This window comes from Dermochelys coriacea, chromosome 3, assembly GCF_009764565.3.
Source record: "Dermochelys coriacea isolate rDerCor1 chromosome 3, rDerCor1.pri.v4, whole genome shotgun sequence".
In the NCBI taxonomy this organism is placed as follows: domain Eukaryota; kingdom Metazoa; phylum Chordata; order Testudines; family Dermochelyidae; genus Dermochelys; species Dermochelys coriacea.
In genome coordinates this window covers 184,732,694-184,751,699 of record NC_050070.1, presented here as the reverse complement: position 1 = coordinate 184,751,699, position 19,006 = coordinate 184,732,694, and the positions used below count along the sequence as shown (strand labels likewise).

General features: G+C 43.4%; 1 protein-coding gene and 1 long non-coding RNA gene across 4 annotated transcripts in view; both read left to right on the top strand.

The window, feature by feature from the left end:
* LOC122459667 overlaps window positions 1-19,006 on the top strand; it is a 1,177,620-nt gene that overhangs the window by 554,637 nt on the left and 603,977 nt on the right. The gene's annotated exons all lie outside the window — the stretch shown is intronic.
* The window catches only part of STON1 (stonin 1), a 60,724-nt gene continuing 44,439 nt past the window's right edge, over window positions 2,722-19,006 (top strand). The window contains exon 1 of one of the 3 annotated variants that reach the window (XM_038396743.2): window positions 2,722-2,978. The gene's annotated coding sequence lies outside the window, so the exon portion shown is untranslated. The remainder of the gene's footprint in view (window positions 2,979-19,006) is intronic. The other 2 variants (XM_043512306.1, XM_043512307.1) reach the window with 2 other exon arrangements.

Here is a 19,006-nt window from a genome sequence, read left to right as displayed (position 1 = left end):
TGGAAAAGTTATGATTTGCTGAATGATTATCTATTAGTATGTGTCATAAAAATAAAGGGAAGGGTAAATACCTTTAAAATCCCTCCTGGCCAAAGGAAAAACCCTTTCACCTGTAATGGGTTAAGAAGCTAGGATAACCTCACTGGCACCTGACCACAATGACCAATGAGGAGACAAGATACTTTCAAAGCTGGAGGGAGGAAAAAACAAAGGGTCTGTCTGTCTGTGTGATGCTTTTGCGGGGACAGAACAGGAATGGAGTCTTAGAATTTAGTAAGTAATCTAGCTAGATATGCATTAGATTATGATTTCTTTAAATGGCTGAGAAAATTAAGCTATGCTGAATATAATGGATATTCCTATCTGTGTCTTTTTTGTAACTTAAGGTTTTGCCTAGAGGGATTCTCTATGTTTTGAATCTAACCTGTAAGGTATTTACCATCCTGATTTTACAGAGGTGATTCTTTTTACCTTTTCTTATATTAAAATTCTTGTAAGAAATTGAATGCTTTTTTCATTGTTCTTAAGATCTAAGGGTTTGGGTCTGTGGTCACCTATACAAATTGGTAAGGATTTTGGGGGGAAAGACATTTCCAAACAATGCTTTCCCAGTAAACCCAGTCAAAGGTTTGGTGGTGGCAATGGAAGTCCAAGGGCAAAGGGTCAAATAGTTTGTACCCCTTGGGGAAGTTTTAACCTAAGCTGGTAAAAGTAAGCTTAGGAGGTTTTCATGCAGGTACCCACATCTGTACCCTAGAGTTCAGAGTGGGGAAGGAACCTTGACAGTGTGCGTTTATCTTTTTCATATCTGAAGTTATGGCATAAACTATATACTGTATACCTGTATTTCAAATGTGTTTGCTCCTGGGTAACACTCACAAGGCAGTCTAGTCAGCATGTTGTGAATGGACTATTCAAGTTGATGACCCATCAACAAACACAACGGGCAATGGAAGAAGCTTATCCCCACCGAATGGACTTTCCTGTGGATGTTGCAGTCAGAATATGGGGAATGGTCCCTGCTATGACTCATTGAAGCATCAAGGGCACGTGACCAGCTCAGGTGACACTGGACTCCATCTTGTGCCTGTACTTTTCCACTGACTGAACTGAGAGCACACTCACCATATGGCAGAAAGTATAAAAGGCCCTGGAAACATCTCCATTTTGCCTCTTTCCTGCTAATCTCTGGACTATGGATTTATGGAAGCATTCTAATCAAGGAACTGAGGTCTTTCCAATCATTTGGAAGCAACCATAAACTTAATGAGCCAGCAGTTTATGCCATTACTGCTTCAAGCTTGATCCACAAACTTTGCAATTATTGTATGTATTTGATTCCTTTAACCAATTTTAACTCTCGCCTCTCTTTTTTCTTATAAATAAACCTTTAGATATTAGATACTAAAGGATTGGCAACAGTGTGATTATTGTGTAAGATCCAAGTTATATGTTGACCAGGTATGTGGCTGGTCCTTTGGGATCAGAAGAACACTTTAGTTGATGAAATTGGTTTTAAATACCACTCATCATTAAGTCTAGTGTCTGGGAGGTGAAACCAGGTCTGGGATACCTAAGGAGGATGCATTTCTGATTTCTTGTCAACCAGTGTGGTGAGACAGAAGTTTACTTTTGTTCCTGGTTTGGTATATCTTATGGAAGAATAACCACCAGCTTTGGGTAGCAGTTTTTCCTGAATCTGGTATTCTCAGTGGTGACCCACTGAGGCGCAGTTACACCAGGTTACAGTTACTCTATCTAGGGAGGGAAGATTAGAGCTCCCTGACTCTTCAGGCTGCCATCAGTCCCCCGTCCCATCAAAGAGTCTGGGGAACAGGGTCTTATTCTGGTCATCCCATCAGCTTCTGTTGCTCTCAGGAGTCAGGAATCCTGGGAAGCTACCATCTTGCTCCAAGCTCAGAAACAGCAGCTGATCTGCTGTTGTGTTCCTGAAAAACACCCTCTTCCAGGGCATGGCAAAAAATCACAAACACAAATGCATCCCAGAACAAAGAGTGAGAATGATGTCATCATGAAAGTGCGAAAGACAGAAAGTGAAAATAATCAACAAACCAATGAAAGTGAATACATAAAGTGCTTTCAAAAGAACAAAGTAAAGTGAAAAAAAGTCTTTTTTGGCTAGCTTATCTGTTATACCCATAGTAGGTGTTACTTGGTATGGTAGAAATAAAAAAAACTGTCAGAAAATATGATTTTCAAGTGGATGCTGTTTTGATCTATTTTACAGAGAAGGGATATTAATCATTACACCAATTTAGTCTATAAAACCAGCCATAACCTCTTTAACTTCCATCAGAGTATTAGCCAGAGATGGGTCGAACCAGAAATGCATCCGATGAAGTGAGCTGTAGCTCACGAAAGCTTATGCTCTAATAAATTTGTTAGTCTCTAAGGTGCCACGGGTACTCCTTTTCTTTTTGCGAATACAGACTAACACGGCTGCTACTCTGAGACCTTGACATAGTCTCACCTGAACAGCAGCACTGTTTTAGTAGTATACTGCAGTCCTAAGAATGTAGGGACCTGGCAGAGTCGCTGACAGCGGGCGCAAAAGGGGCAGCGCTCTAAAGACCGCTGGGTACGGGCCACTTTTTACTGGCGGCCACTTTTTACCAGCACGCTGTACCAGGTGTACCGGCTTACTTTACCCCCTGAGTAAATTAAATGTGTAAAAACGCTGCGTGCCTATGACCACTGCGTCTTCCTCCATGGGCTGGCTCCATCTTAGACGCTCAGATTCCCCGGCTGCGATCCAGGCCTATAGCCCGGCCGGTGGGGCTGCAGCCGCGGCGCCTAGGGCCCTCCCTGCAGCAGGGCTGAGAGCAGAGGAAGCTCCGGCCTCCTGCATTGTGCGCCGGCCCCCACTCCCTCCTCCTCCTGCACCAGTCTAGAGCTTGTCCTCCCGGACGGCGGCCGACGCTAAGGCTGCGATCCCGGGCGCCGCGCAGTGCACACGGGTAAGGGGGGCCCGGCGCAACAGAGGCAGCAACGCCCCGCCGGGCAGGGGGCACCCCGGGCTGACTCCGGCCTGAGCCCGGGAGCAGCTGTCCGGCATGGGGTCCGACTGCAGTCGGAGCGGGCAGGGGGAGATGGGAGCCGTCAGTCCCCTCGCCTCTTGCGAGATTGGGCTGTTGCCTGCGGCGCTCTCTGCAGTGTTCGCCCCCTGGGGCACTCGGGAGACCTCCGGCGTGAGTTACTTTGTTCCGTGGCCAGCAGGGCTGGGGAGAGACTGCGGGCAGGGCTGAGCTGCTGTTCGCGGCAGCTGAGCTGATCACTGCCGGGCCCGGGCCCGGGCCTGGACCTTGGGCCACCCTTCCCGCGTGGGCTTCCCACTGGACTCCACACCCTTTGCCAGGGTGGGAATGAGGCGGTGGGGCTCAGGCGGGAGCCGGAGCTCTAGGACCCTGGGAGCGGGAAAGGTCCCCTCCGCTGCTGGCTCGGACTAGTTGATTATGATTAGGCTTCTTGCGTTCGCCGAATAATTGCAGGGTAGTCAGGCAAGTCGTGTGCTTCTGTTCACAAAGTTGAAAATTGTCATTTGCAGCAAGTTGAACTTCATGCAAAGTGCAAACTCTCCCAGTAGCTGTTGAGAAGTGTAGTGTAGCTTGTGTACTAACAGGAACAGCACTAACTACTACTACCCTCCTCCCTGGTTGTGTGGAAAATGCCAGACAATTTCTTTCTAAATGCTGCTGTTCCCAAAGTAAGAGTTCAGGGGCGCCATTTCAGATTTTGGTTGGGGGGAGAGGGAAGAGGCAACTTTAACCGTGATTCCAGGGCCTACTTAGGCACCTGACAACTCTAGGGTTTTTTTTTTTTTTTTTTTTTTTTTTTTCCAGATAATTTAGAAATTACCTTAGAGGAGCACTGTATCTAATTCCTATATTAAAAAAAAGAGGATTTAATGAATATTGGACCCACTTAGGTCTAATGCTAACATGCTCTCACATCTTGTGTCAAGTCACTTAAGTATCACTTAAATGTTTTATGTATATTCTTTGTTACTAACTCTTGAATACAACAATTGTAGAAAAATCTAGATTAGTTTCTATCACTTTTTTGCAGTTCAGCAAACTTGGAATAGATCATTTAACTTTGGAAACATCTTACTAGGGCAAGTCCCCTATGAGTTTATACTGCACCTGCCTGGGGCTCTAGAGGTGTCACCTTAGGACAAATAACAGACTAGAAACTAACCTTAAACAGGAGTGAAACTGATGCTTTCAAGTCACTTTCACAGTATTGCCAATTCCAAATGTACAAAAATCATGAATCAGGCTCACCAGAATCATGAGATTGGTTTTAAAATCATGAGATTATGTGAAAATAACAGATTTGGAGTTCTTTTTATTTGCCTTCTACTTTTAGAGCCTTTAGGGTGCACTGGAGTCACATTTTGAAACTTTCTCCACAGCCATTGTGGAGGACTAGAAACTTCATTTTTCTTTAAGAATGAAGGCTGAAATCATTACATATCCACTTGACTCCAGGAGCTGGGGCTTTAAGGAAAACAATTATCATGAGACTCATGATAAAATCATGAGAGTTGGAAATGCTGCTTTTTACTTCTGTTTAAAAGCTAGTTTCTTTCCAGAAGCCTCTTAAAAACAACACTTCAGGGACAGAGTTGCAGTTCTCACAGGAGAGTATTTAAAACCAAACACCAAGAACATTTTATATTTTAAAGCTGAGAAAAAAAACTGAGACTTCTGAGGTATATCAGGGCCACTGCAGGCTGGAAAGGAAAATAAACAGGCACAGGGAATCTGGGGAGCTCTTCCTTTAGAAAGAAAGTTGGAGGATCAAATCTTCTAGTCCTTAATCAACTAAAACTTGTGTTGCCATCAGTGCCTCCACTCAGATGTAAGCATCACAGTGAACATGTGATAACGTGTGGTCAATAACTATACACGCCATACTTAAATATCTGAGCCTCTTTTACAGGCTAAACTTCCATATCCTTAATCACCAGCCCTTTCTTACCTTAATCACCCTATCTCTGTTTATAAACACAATACTGACGCCCTACCTCAGAGGCATCTCTCCTCTGCAGAACTTACATTTCACACTAAGGACTTGTCTACACTGGCACTTTACAGCGCTGCAACTTTCTCGCTTAGGGGGGTGAAAAAACACACCCCTGAGTGCAGCAAGTTTCAGCACTGTAAAGCATCAGTGTACACAGTGCATCAGTGCTGGGAGCCACGCCCCTCATGGAGGTGTTTTTTTTAGAGTGCTGGGAGAGCTCTGCTGCGACTACACAAGCCACGTTAAAGTGCTGCCACGGCAGCGCTTTAACGTGGCCGGTGTAGACTAGCTCTAATGCTGTGCTGTAGTTAAGAGCTCCACCTGGGAGCTCGCACACCTTCTGTATGAAACTCAGGGGAGGCTTCTGCCTTTCCCTGTTCCCCCTCATTGGTACCCTTGGCAGAGCTTTCTGCCTGTCCCATCTTTACATTTGCCAAAGGATGTCACTCTTAAACCTCTCCTATTTTAAATGATATTGAACTTAATTGTGGTCCAAAGTTTAAAATATGTTAATCAGTTGCTTATCTGCCATATTGCTAGCTCTGGCATAATTTTTTCCAAATTCTTTATTTTTGTGTTTCAGAGTAGCAGCCGTGTTAGTCTGTATTCGCAAAAAGAAAAGGAGTACTTGTGGCACCTTAGAGACTAACAAATTTATTAGAGCATAAGCTTTCGTGAGCTACAGCTCACTTCATCCGATGCATTTGGTGGAAAAAACAGAGGAGAGATTTATATACACACACACAGAGAACATGAAACAATGGGTTTATCATACACACTGTAAGGAGAGTGATCACTTAAGATAAGCCATCACCAACAGCAGGGGGGGGAAAGGAGGAAAACCTTCCATGGTGACAAGCAGGTAGGCTAATTCCAGCAGTTAACAAGAATATCAGAGGAACAGTGGGGGGTGGGGTGGGGGGAGAAATACCATGGGGAAATAGTTTTACTTTGTGTAATGACTCATCCATTCCCAGTCTCTATTCAAGCCTAAGTTAATTGTATCCAGTTTGCAAATTAATTCCAATTCAGCAGTCTCTCGTTGGAGTCTGTTTTTGAAGCTTTTTGTTGAAGTATAGCCACTCTTAGGTCTGTGATCGAGTGACCAGAGAGATTGAAGTGTTCTCCAACTGGTTTTTGAATGTTATAATTCTTGACGTCTGATTTGTGTCCATTCATTCTTTTACGTAGAGACTGTCCAGTTTGGCCAATGTACATGGCAGAGGGGCATTGCTGGCACATGATGGCATATATCACATTGGTAGATGCGCAGGTGAACGAGCCTCTGATAGTGTGGCTGATGTGATTAGGCCCTATGATGGTATCCCCTGAATAGATATGTGGACAGAGTTGGCAACGGGCTTTGTTGCAAGGATAGGTTCCTGGGTTAGTGGTTCTGTTGTGTGGTGTGTGGTTGCTGGTGAGTATTTGCTTCAGATTGGGGGGCTGTCTGTAAGCAAGGACTGGTCTATCTCCCAAGATCTGAGAGAGCGATGGCTCGTCCTTCAGGATAGGTTGTAGATCCTTGATGATGCGTTGGAGAGGTTTTAGTTGGGGGCTGAAGGTGATGGCTAGTGGCGTTCTGTTGTTTTCTTTGTTGGGCCTGTCCTGTAGTAGGTGACTTCTGGGTACTCTTCTGGCTCTGTCAATCTGTTTCTTCACTTCAGCAGGTGGGTATTGTAGTTGTAGGAATGCATGATAGAGATCTTGTAGGTGTTTGTCTCTGTCTGAGGGGTTGGAGCAAATGCGGTTATATTGTAGCGCTTGGCTGTAGACAATGGATCGAGTGGTATGATCTGGATGAAAGCTAGAGGCATGTAGGTAGGGGATACCATCATAGGGCCTAATCACATCAGCCACACTATCAGAGGCTCGTTCACCTGCGCATCTACCAATGTGATATATGCCATCATGTGCCAGCAATGCCCCTCTGCCATGTACATTGGCCAAACTGGACAGTCTCTACGTAAAAGAATGAATGGACACAAATCAGACGTCAAGAATTATAACATTCAAAAACCAGTTGGAGAACACTTCAATCTCTCTGGTCACTCGATCACAGACCTAAGAGTGGCTATACTTCAACAAAAAAGCTTCAAAAACAGAGTCCAACGAGAGACTGCTGAATTGGAATTAATTTGCAAACTGGATACAATTAACTTAGGCTTGAATAGAGACTGGGAATGGATGAGTCATTACGCAAAGTAAAACTATTTCCCCATGGTATTTCTCCCCCCCACCCCACCCCCCACTGTTCCTCTGATATTCTTGTTAACTGCTGGAATTAGCCTACCTGCTTGTCACCATGGAAGGTTTTCCTCCTTTCCCCCCCTGCTGTTGGTGATGGCTTATCTTAAGTGATCACTCTCCTTACAATGTGTATGATAAACCCATTGTTTCATGTTCTCTGTGTGTGTGTATATAATCTCTCCTCTGTTTTTTCCACCAAATGCATCGGATGAAGTGAGCTGTAGCTCACGAAAGCTTATGCTCTAATAAATTTGTTAGTCTCTAAGGTGCCACAAGTACTCCTTTTCTTTTATTTTTGTGCTGTTTTATAAGAACTACACCAGAGTGCCAAACTTGTGCGGAACAAACAAATACTGCAGTTTGTGAGGCCAGCTTCTGGACTTCAAATTAAAAATTCCAGGGCCAAATTTTCTGCTGGGATAACTCCACTGAAGTCAGTGGAGTTACACCAGCAGGGAATTTGTCTTCCACTGTTCAAGGAGGCTGCTTCCTGGAGACTATTATGAAAGCAAAGTAATGTGGGAGCCTAGATTTCCCACTAACATACTTGGAGAGTGATTGATCAGATTCCTTGGTTTCTTTCTTGCCTGTTCAGTATTCACTAAATGTTTAACTTTTTTCAGCTTGCTTTGAGAGAAACAAGGTTTAGCACAGTAGTGTTTGTGCTACTGGCTGTAGTTAAAATTGTCAACATTTTCCATTATTAGTGAAATTTTCATGGTGGCTAAAATGTAGCCAGTAGTCTGGCATGAGGGTTTATTTAGTTTAGTTTTAAAAATCTAATTTTTAAGAGATTTTTGTTCTACCACTTTTATTACAGAAAGGTAGAGAAAAAAGTCCTGATTACATTCAGGGCCAAGCATCTTCAACTCCTCTGGAAGTCAGTGAGAGTTTGGATGCTGAGCATCTTGCAGAATCAGGTCCAAAGAGTTAGTTTTACTGGTTTAAGGTGGAATGCTCATTTTGCTTATGTATGTATGCTTAAGATAGGATATTCTTTCTGCTTTTGTATGTGTGTATATATAGTGTTCTGATATTTGTGGGGAAAAAAGACTAGTTTCCTAAACTTGTTGGAAAAAAAATTAGATACAATCTTTCAAATATGAATGCCTAGAATTAAATTCCTAAGTCTGTATTTAGACACTGAGTAAGTGGCCTTATTGTCCCTTTGTTGGAAAACTGATGGTGGCTTGCTCTTCCAACAAACAGGAGATAGTAAGACTCTGAAGGTCAAAGGCTGCTGGAGACTTGTTTCATTGCTACAAACAGCAGCTTCGTTCACTTTTTCTTTTAGCCCTATTAAGCCTGCTAGTATTGAACCTTGGAGCTCTGCTTAGGCCTTGTCTATACTGCCACTTTAACTTGTATTGTTCAGGGGTGAAAAAACACCCCCCCCCCCCCCGAGCAATACAAGTTTCAGCGCTGTAAAGTGGTATTGTAGACAATGCACCAGTGCTGGAAGCTGTGCTCCCAGAGCTGGTAGCTACTCCTCTTGTGGGGGTGGTTTTTTTTTATGGGTTTATTTGGATTTTTTATGGGGTTATTTGTTTTTTATGGTGCCGCGAGTACACAGCCATGTTAAAGCGCTGCCGCAGCGGCACTGCGCTTTAACGTTGGTAGTGAAGACACATCTTACATCAGAGAAAACTAAGGTTAAGAGCCTTCTTTCCCCATCTGGAGGCTGAGCCTCTTATAAAATTATTACAATTTAAGGGAGGGGAAAAAGTAGGTTTTTGAATAAGAATAAACTTTTGATTGTCTACAGCATTGAAACAGCAACAAAACATTTTGTGACCTTTATGTAACAACATAAAATCAAACTACTTCTTTGAATATTTGCATGAATACACTGATGGAAATGAGCACTTAGCTATTTATACAGTATAATACTGTGGTTGAGAGCATAAAAATAGTTTGGCCATCATAGAGTATGGCCAGAAGTTACACTGGAGCAATAATAGGATTATAAATCAAACCAACAGGAAATTCCAAGTTAAGGCAGATATTCTGCCCTTAATTAACATACACATATGAACTCCCCCCCCCCCCCCTTCCTACTCCCAATAATGAGAACACAGAATTTCTGTAACTCTGATTTTTTTGGCTTGTTGCAATCTTAATGGACTGAATTTTCAGGCAGGCCTGCCTAAATCTAGGCTTCTAAATCCGTATTTAGACATTGAACTTGCAGCCCGTATGAATATAAGCCTATTGGTAGACTTACTTAATTAAGCAAGTTAAAGAGCAAAACTCCACAATGAACATCCCCTTGCTTCATATAGTTGAGAAATGAGATTTTATTGCTCCAAATAATTCTTTCTACTTCAATAGTATTTTCTATTTAGGGATTTCAAAGCACTTCAAGGGTATAAGAGCAACACTATCAGTCACCCACAGTTTTTTTAAAATTTTCTTGATAGGTATAAATATCACTGTCCCTATCGCCTTTAAGCCAGTCAGTGCAGCAAACATGTATCTTAAAAACATACACATCTGCACCCCAACTAAAACAGCAAATTATACATCTGAATGTGAATCCAAATTAGGCTCTTCCAGGGACCAGTTTTGACAGTTACTGACAGTGCACTCTTCAAAAATTTGATCTGAGTGAAGGCTATGAAGAAGTCATTGTCAGTAAATGTAAAAATATTGTGCTATATAGTTATCTAATTAAACATGTAACAATATAATTGTGCAGATTTCCTCTCACACTGGTGTACCCTGTGATAACTGTTTTAAAGGCTTTAAGGAAGACATTTGTGGTGTTCCCGTGTTGTTTAGGAGAGAGCATTGATCTGTTGAAAATATTAATTACAGCCCACAATGCTTTTCACGCTGAAAGAGCTGCGCAAACATGAACTAGTGTATTAGCCAGTAAAAATATATTAGCACTTTACATTTCCCTCTTGGCTGCTAAAATGTGGCATATTTTGAAATGCTGGTTCAAAAACTGACTATTGTATAGCATGAGAAAGTAGCATATTACATTACTACAGGAACACTGACTAGTTCAGAGCCATATTATGAAGTTTCCTTACCTTTGTTATTAATAACAGCTTGCTGTAGATTATTAAAGGTAGAAGCATTTTAAAAACATCCTTTTTGTCATTTATTCTGTTTGTAACGTTTTGCACATCACTCAGCTTGGACGGTACAAATACCAGCTGAGAGGCCAGTTTTACAGTTGTTGTCCCCCCTCCGCCTCCACAATTATCAATTACTGGTTCTCATGCACTACACCAGTGCTTAAGTGTTTGGGTCCTTAATATTCTTCTAGAACAGGGGTGGGCAAACTTTTTGACCTGAGGGCCACATCTGGGTGTGGAAATTGCATGCAGGGCCATGAATGTAGGGCTGGGGTAAGGAGTTGGGGTGTGGGAGGGAGTGCTAGGTGTGGGAACAGATGTGGTGTGCAGGAAGGGGCTCAGGGCAGGGGGTTGGGGTGCAGGGTGCAGCAGGGGGTTAGGGTGCACGATGGGGTGTGGAGTGGGAGGGGGCTCAGGGCAGGGGTTGGGGTGCAGGAAGGGTGTGGCAGAGGGCTCAAGGCAGGGGGTTAGGAGACTCAGGGCAGGGGGTTGGGGTGCGGTCTGCAGGAGGAGTTTGGGGTGCGGGCTCTGGCCTGGCGCCACTTACTTCAAGCGGCTCCAGGGTGGCAGCAGCGTGCAGTGGGGCTAAGGCAGGCTCCCTGCCTGCCCTGGCCCCACACCACTCGCGGAAGTGACCAGCATGTCCGACAGTGGCTCTTTGGGGTGGGGTGGGGCAGGCGGCTCCATTGCGCGCTGTCCTCAACTGCGGGTACCACCCCCGAAGCTCCCATTGGCTACAGTTCCCCGTTCCTGGCCAATGGAAGCTGCGGGGGGCAGTGCCTGCAGGGGAGGGCAGCGTAGGGAGCCCTCTGCCCCCCTTCCCCAAGGGCAACAGGGACGTGGTGCTGGCCACTTCTGGGAGTGGCACGGGGCCAGGGCACGCAGGGAGCCTGCCTTAGTCCCGCTGCACTATGGTCTGGCAACCCCGTGGGCTGGATTGAAGGCCCTAGTTTGCCTTCCCTCTTCTAGAAGAATGTTTAATTGTAAAGACAATGGAATGGCTGATATGGGACTTAATTAATAAAGAATTAAAGGAGGGTAATAAGATTAATGCCAGTCAACATAGGTTTATGGAAAATAGATCCCATCAAACTCAGCTGATATTTTTTTTTGTGATATTACAAGTTTGGTAGATAAAGGTAATAGTGTTGATGTAATATACTTAGATTTCTGTAAGGCATTTGAATTGGGACTGCATGACTTCTTGATTAAAAAATTAGATATAAAATTAACATGGCACACATTACATGGATTAAAAGCTGGCTAATTGCTAGGTCTCAAAATGTAATTATAAATGGGGAATCATTATCAAATGGAAAAAACAATGAGGAGTCCTTGTGGCACCTTAGAGACTAACACATTTATTTGGGCATAAGCGTTCGTGGACTAGAACTCACTGCATCTGATGAAGTGGGTTCTAGCCCACGAAAGCTTATGCCCAAATAAATGTGTTAGTCTCTAAGGTGCCACAAGGACTCCTCGTTGTTTTTGCTGATGCAGACTAACACGGCTACCACTCTGAAATCCATTATCCAATGGGTGTGTTTTTGGAGGGGTACTGCAGGGATAGGTTCTTGGCCCTAGGCCAGTGGTTCTCAAACTTTTTTATTTTCTTTTGCAGACCACTTGAAAATTGCTGAGGGTCTCGGCGGACCAGTTAATGATCTTTCCAAATATTGTTTGTACTGTTAGCTAGCTATTGTAAAGTGCTTTGGATAAAAGCTCTCTATAAAAAAAATCCTTAATAATAATTAAAGTTTTTTTGTTCTACAAATAAAAGCACACAACTCATATTTTAATATCAGTAGTCTTACCTTTCTAATGCAATGGATGTGCCCTCTCTCCCCACTGTGGCAGCCTCCGAGCTGGGGCTGGGAAGAAGGAGAGTGGTCTTTTCCCTGCCGCGGCAGCCCCCGGGCTGGGAAGAAGGGGGGTATCTCCCCCGCCACAGAGCTGAGGCTGGGAAGGAGGGCCAGCTCTCCCTGGCAGCCGCAGCCCTGGAGCTGGGGAAAGTCGCCTCTTTCTCTGGCCGCTGCAACCCTGCACGTCCCAAATTCCCCACTGCCCCCTCCGACCTACCTCCCAAGGCCACCACCTCACCTTACATGTGCGTCTTCTCCAGGGTCCAGGCACCTAATTAGTGGAGCCACACCTGAGCAGCTCCACTAATTAGGTAGGTGGCCCTTCATTCTCTTGTGCGTGGCTGCCCAGGCACGCACCATAGAGGGAACTATCCATGGACCACCTGAATGGAGCTTGTGGACAGTTTGAGAACCTCTGCCATAGGCTATTTAACATTTTTATTAATGACCTGGAAGAAAACATAAAATCATCACTGATAAAGTTTGCAGATGAGAAAAAATTAGGGAAGTGATAAGGATTGAAGAGGACAAATAACTGATACAAAGCATTCTGGATTTCTTAGTAAACTGTGCGTCAGCAAACAATATGCATTTTAATATGGCTAAATGTAAACGTCTAGGAACAAGGAATGGAGGCCTTATTTAGAGGATGGGGTGCTGTATCCTGGGAAGTAATGACTCTGAAAAAGATATGGGGGTCACAGTGGATAAGCAGATGTACATAAGCTTGCAGTGTGACTGTTGCCAAAAGGGCTATCTTGAGTAGCAGTAGAGAGGTTATACTGCTGGTATACTGTGTCCTGGTGCCCACAACTTAAGAAGGATGTTGATAAATTGGAGAGGGTGCAGAGAAGAGTGATGAGAATGATTAAAGGATTAGAAAATATGCCTTATAGTGATAGACTGGGAGCTCAATCTATTTATCTTAACGAAGAGAAGGTTAAGGGGTGACTTGATTAGTCTATAAGTACCTACATGGGGAACAAATATTTAATAATGGGCTTTTCAGTCTAACAGAGAAAGGTATAACATGATTCCATGACTGGAAGCTGAAGCTAGACAAACTCATACTGGAAATAGGGTGTAAAATTTTAACAATATTTGGAATAACTTATCAAGGATCATGGTGGATTCTTCATCACTGACAATTTTAAAATCAAGATTGGATGTTTTTCTAAAAGATATGCTCTAGGAATTAATTTGGAGAAGTTTTGTGGCCTGTATTATATAGGATGTCAGAGCTGATGATCACAGTGGTCCCGTCTGGCCTTGGAATCTATGCAATAGTCTGAGGTTAAAAACAAAAAGAAGGCCCACATGACTAATTTTTACTACTTGGTATTATAAAATTCTCCCCCACCCTCTCAAAGAAACAACTAATTTTGTGGGCTAAACTATCTGCTAGTGTCCTTTTTAACAATAAGATGAACAGAGTCCTCTTATGGCAAAACTACATTCACAGTGGAAACGTTTTCTAAACTAAGTTTAAAATTACTTCATTAGGTTCAAAAACATTACATTAGCTTAATGGCCTAAATAGAATAATATTGTAAGTAAAAAGAGCTTTTCTCTACAGGAAGAATGTTAAGAATGGCCATACTGGGTCAGACCAAAGGTCCATCTAGCCCAGTATCCTGTCTTCCGATAGTGGCCAAAGTGCAGCGAGGTTCTTTAAGTTTCTACAAAGTAAAACATCACCTGGTGTCAATGAACAGTTCATGCAAAACTCTTCTCTGTCTATTGGCTCCCTGAAATCTGGCCACAAAGTGTAAGTTTTACAGTAACTATGGTAATGCTGAGGAGTAGTGTGTTTTGAAAAGATGCAAACTAGGACTGATTAACTAAACTCAGTGAAAACTGTGGAATGAAAGCACTTTAAAGAATACTCAGAAATTCTTTTCCATGCTGAGAAGAATAGTAACTTCATCCTCATTATGTGTGCTTTTTTCCCCCAACTGTGTTTTTTAACTGAAGATTTTTATTTATTCAAGAAGGCAGATCCAGCAGAGAGGTGTATTATATAAATGAGAGAAACATACATTTGTATGAAAAGTGAATTAAAGACAATTTACATATTTTATTTGACTACATACTAAATAGTAGTAAAACAGTGAGTCTTAGGCCAGGTCTACACTATGAGTTTAGGTTGAATTTAGCAGCGTTACCTCGATTTAACCCTGCACCTGTCCACACGACAAAGCCCTCTTTTTTGACTTAAAGGGCTCTTAAAATAGATTTCTTTACTCCACCCCGACAAGAGGATTAGCGCTGAAATCGGCCTTGCCGGGTCGAATTTGGGGTACTGTGGATGCAATTCAATGGTATTGGCCTCCGGGAGCTATCCCAGAGTGCTCCATTGTGACCTCTCTGGACAGCACTCTCAACTCAGATGCACTGGCAAGGTAGACAGGAAAAGGCCTGTGAACTTTTGAATCTCATTTCCTGTTTGGGTAGCATGGCAAGCTCACCTGCACAGGTCACCATGCAGAGCCCATCAGCAAAGGAAACCATGCAGTCCCAGAATCGCTGAAGAGCTCCAGCATGGACAGGATGTGAGGTACGGGATCTGATCGCTGTATGGGGAGAAGAATCCGTGCTGGCAGAACTCCGTTCGAAAAGATAAAATGCCAAAATAGTTGAAAAATCTCCAATGGCATGAAGGACAGAGGCTATAACAGGGACCCCAGCAGTGCCGTGTGAAAATTAAGGAGCTCAGGGAAGCCTATCAAAAAACCAGAGAGGCAAGTGGCCACTCTGGTTCAGAGTCCCAGACATGCTGCTTCTATGATGAGCTGCATGCCATTCGAGGGGGTGCAGCCACCACTTCCTCAACCCTGTGCTTTGACTCCAACCAAGGAGTGAGAGGCAACATTGAAGTGGGTTTTGGGGGCGAGGAAGATAGCTCACAGCAAGGAAGCAGAGAAACCAGTCTCCCCAACGGCCAGGATCTGTTTATCACCCTGGACCTTGAGCCAGTACCCCCCAAACCCACCTAAGGTGGGCTCCCGGACCTTGAAGGCGGAGAAGGGACCTCTGGTAAGTGTACCTTTGTAAATATTATACATGGTTTAAAAACAAGCATGTTTAATGATTAATTTGCCCTGGCATTCGCGGCCAGTACAGCTACTGGAAAAGACTGTTAACGTGTCTGGGGATGGAGCGGAAATTCTCCACGGACATCTCCATAAAGATCTCCTGGATGTACTCCCAAAGCCTTTGCAAAAGGTTTCTGGGGAGGGCAGCCTTACTCCATCCTCCATGGTAGGACACTTCACCACGCCAGGCCAGCAGCATGTAGTCGGGAATCATTGCAGAACAAAGCATTGCAGAGTATGGTCCCGGTGTTTGCTGGCATTCAAACAACATCCATTCTTTATCTCTCTGTGTTACGCTCAGGACAGTGATACCATTCATAGTCATCTGGTTGAAATAGGGTAGTTTTAGTAACCGGATGTTCAGAGGTGGCCATTCCTACTGGGCTGTTTGCCTGTGGCTGAACAGAAATCTTCCTTGCTGTTAGACACATGGTGGGGGGAGGGGTGAAGCCATCATCCCAGAGATTTGGGGTGTGTGTGTGTGTGTGGGGGGGGGGTGTTAGTTGGGTTTCTGCTGCACATTAACCCAGAAACCACAACCCCTTCTTTTCAGTTGCCAACTCATTTTAAATGGCCAACCCCACGGCTACTTGGTATGGGAAATGAGGGCGCTGCTGTTTGAAACCATTCCCACATGTTATGAAGGTTAAAGAAGCCAAAAGACTGGCTTACCATAGCTGCCTGCAAGCCAAATTCTGCTGCCCCCCCCGACATATGTGATCTCTCACACCAAACTGGCATACCCTCAATAAGAGGCAAAATGTGACCTTGTAATGAAAGCACATGTGCTATGTAATGTTAACAGCAAGCTTTACTGACCTCTAAGGGTATGTCTATACTATGAAATTAGGTAAAATTAATAGAAGTCAGTTTTGTAGAAAGCATTTTTATACAGCCGATTGTGTGTCCCCTCACAGAAATGCTCTAAGTGCATTTAGTCCGCAGAGCGCGTCCGCCAGTACCAAGGCAACTGTTGACTTCCGGAGCTATGCCAGGCCCTCAAGCCTTCTCCAGCACACACACATAGGTAGGGACACACCCAGCTGCAAATGGACACAGAGACACTGATATCAGCTGTGTATGGGAAGAATCAGCTTGGGGATTGCCCAGCACTCAAGTACACACATCCTTTGGTATGCAAACCCAAAATTATATTGTCTTGTGCTGTGTAGAGATCTTTTTAGCATAAGCTCATGAAAGTCATCCCCTCCCTCAATGTGGAGGATGATATGTACAACTCTTTGCCCCCCCCCCCCCAGTTATGAATTGTACAAACTGGGTTTTAAAAAACAAAACAAGTTTATTAACTACAAAGGATGAATTTTAAGTGATTATAAGGGATAGTGAACAGAACAAAGGAGATTACAGAGCAAAATAAAGAAACATGCCACCTAAGCTTAATTCACTAAAGAAACTGTTTACAAGTAGTAATTTCTCACTCTAAATGTTATTTTAAGCAGGTTGCAGAGTTTCTGCAGCTTAGAGTTCCAGGTATTTCTTTTCACAGGCTAGATCACTGTCTCAACTTAGGTCCCGGTCCTTTCTCCCAGATCAGTTTTAGGTGTTTACAGCAGTAATCCTAGGCTGGGATTTAGGAAGAACTGGTGACCTTGATTAACTTGATTAACTGATTAACTTGATTAACCAGCCTTAAATAGGATTTACATAATGCGGGAATCTTTTGTTTCCCAGTTTGATTCCCACTGCCCCTTCAGTAGAAAAGTACCAGCAGTGTCCCAGGTGGTATTTCGTACCAGGTGACGACATCACATTGTGAACAAGAAGCAGGCAGCAAATGTAAACAAATTTGTTTATCTGAGCGATTGGCTGAACAAGAAAAAGGACTGAGACGATTTGTAGGCTCTAAAGTTTTACATTGTTTTATTTTTGAATGCAGTTATTTTTGTACATAATTCCACATTTGTAAGTTCAACTTTCATGATAAAGAGATTGCATGACAGTACTTGTATTAGGTGAATTGAAAAATGTTTCTTTTGTTTTTTTACAGTGCAAGTACTTATAATCAAAAATAAATATAAAGTGAGCACTGTATACTTTGTATTCTCTGTTATAACTGAAATCAATATATTTTAAAATGTGGAAAACACCCAAAAATATTTAGATAAATGGCATTCTATTATTGTTCAACAGTGTGATTAATTGCGATTAATTTTTTTAATTGCGTGATTAATAACAATCAATTTTTTTAGTCGTTTGACAGCCCTGGGTACCATGGATACATCCTGCCTCATTTGCTTCTAAGTTATAAACTTCAAGTCCAGAGATGTACAATTTAGTCAAGAGGCCCTAAAGAGGGATATCAGAAGATATAGCAGTTATGTTTAAAATAGACGGTCCAACAGTTATTCACTTTGGGGTATAAGAAAGGAATAATATAATTTCATGATCTGGTTGGGAGAAATATCTTCAATATTTCCTCTCCACAGAGAGGATGCTTATTGTAGCATTTTGGGATTCAGTACCACTGGTCAAGAACTTGGAAGAAGCAGAGAGAGAGAGAGAAAAATATTTGGTCTTGTATTAAAAGTACAGCTATGTACCATCAGCTAGTCATTTGTAATTCATTCTCCTAGTTAGATTTAATGATATACGTATTATTATATGGCAGTGGTTCTCAAACTTATTTGATCAGCCCCCCCTTATTTGTGTCTGTAGTCGTTTACACCTCCTCTTCCCCCACAAGTACATATACCACCACCGAGCTCTGAAGGCAAATGGAGAGAAGCAGCTGCTGGCTGGGTGCCAGCTCTGAAGGCAGCTACATGCAAGCAGCAGCATAGAAGTAAGGGTTGCAATGTGAAAAGTGATATTCATTAAAGGCACTTTTCACAGCAGACTTAGCATCCCATTGCCATCCTTCTGTGCTCCTGCTGCCCCCCCCCCCCCCCCCGGAGCTGACAGCTGAAGCCTTGCCACCTCCAGCTGAGGGACGGGGGAAATGGGAGAAGGAAGGAGAGCCTGAGACTGGGCTGCCTCCCAGTGAGGGATTGGGAGGGGGTGAGGATGGCAAGCCGAGGCCAGGTGGAGGGGCTTCAGCTATCCCCTTTATCCCCCACCTCCTGGGTGTGCGTGGCCCTTCTTCATGAGCCCCAGCTGCGACTGACAGCTAGAGCTCTTCAAAAAAAACCAAACAACCCAAAAAAGCATAAAGCTCACACCTCTCTTGATTCATTCCCAAGCCTCCCTTGGGAGGCCTGCTCCATAGTTTGAGAACCACTGTCATGGTGTTAGCTTTATGTATATTTTTCTTACCAAGAGTCAGTCATAAGTATACCTGGGTCTGGGGATTTTTTTTCCTTCTTTTTTTTGACCAGAATAGCCCCAGTTTTGTAACCTTCAGGATAGGCTGCATGACCTACCTGTTTTCATAGGCAAAGAGTGAGTTGAGAAATTTTGTTTGGCGTGTAGAAGATTTATTTTCTTGTATGATCTATGGGTGTAGGCCCTTTTTAATTGCTTTATATTAATTTTATAACATGCCTAAAAACTGGACTATGGACAGTGAACAGATGTGAACTGGGGTCCTAGACAAATAACTTTTTAGTTTCTTCCACATCAATAGAGTGAGCTTTCCTCTTTACAAGGAGTGGAAGCTCATCTTCCAGCCTCTTGCAGCTCACATGTGGGATATGGGCTGCAGAAG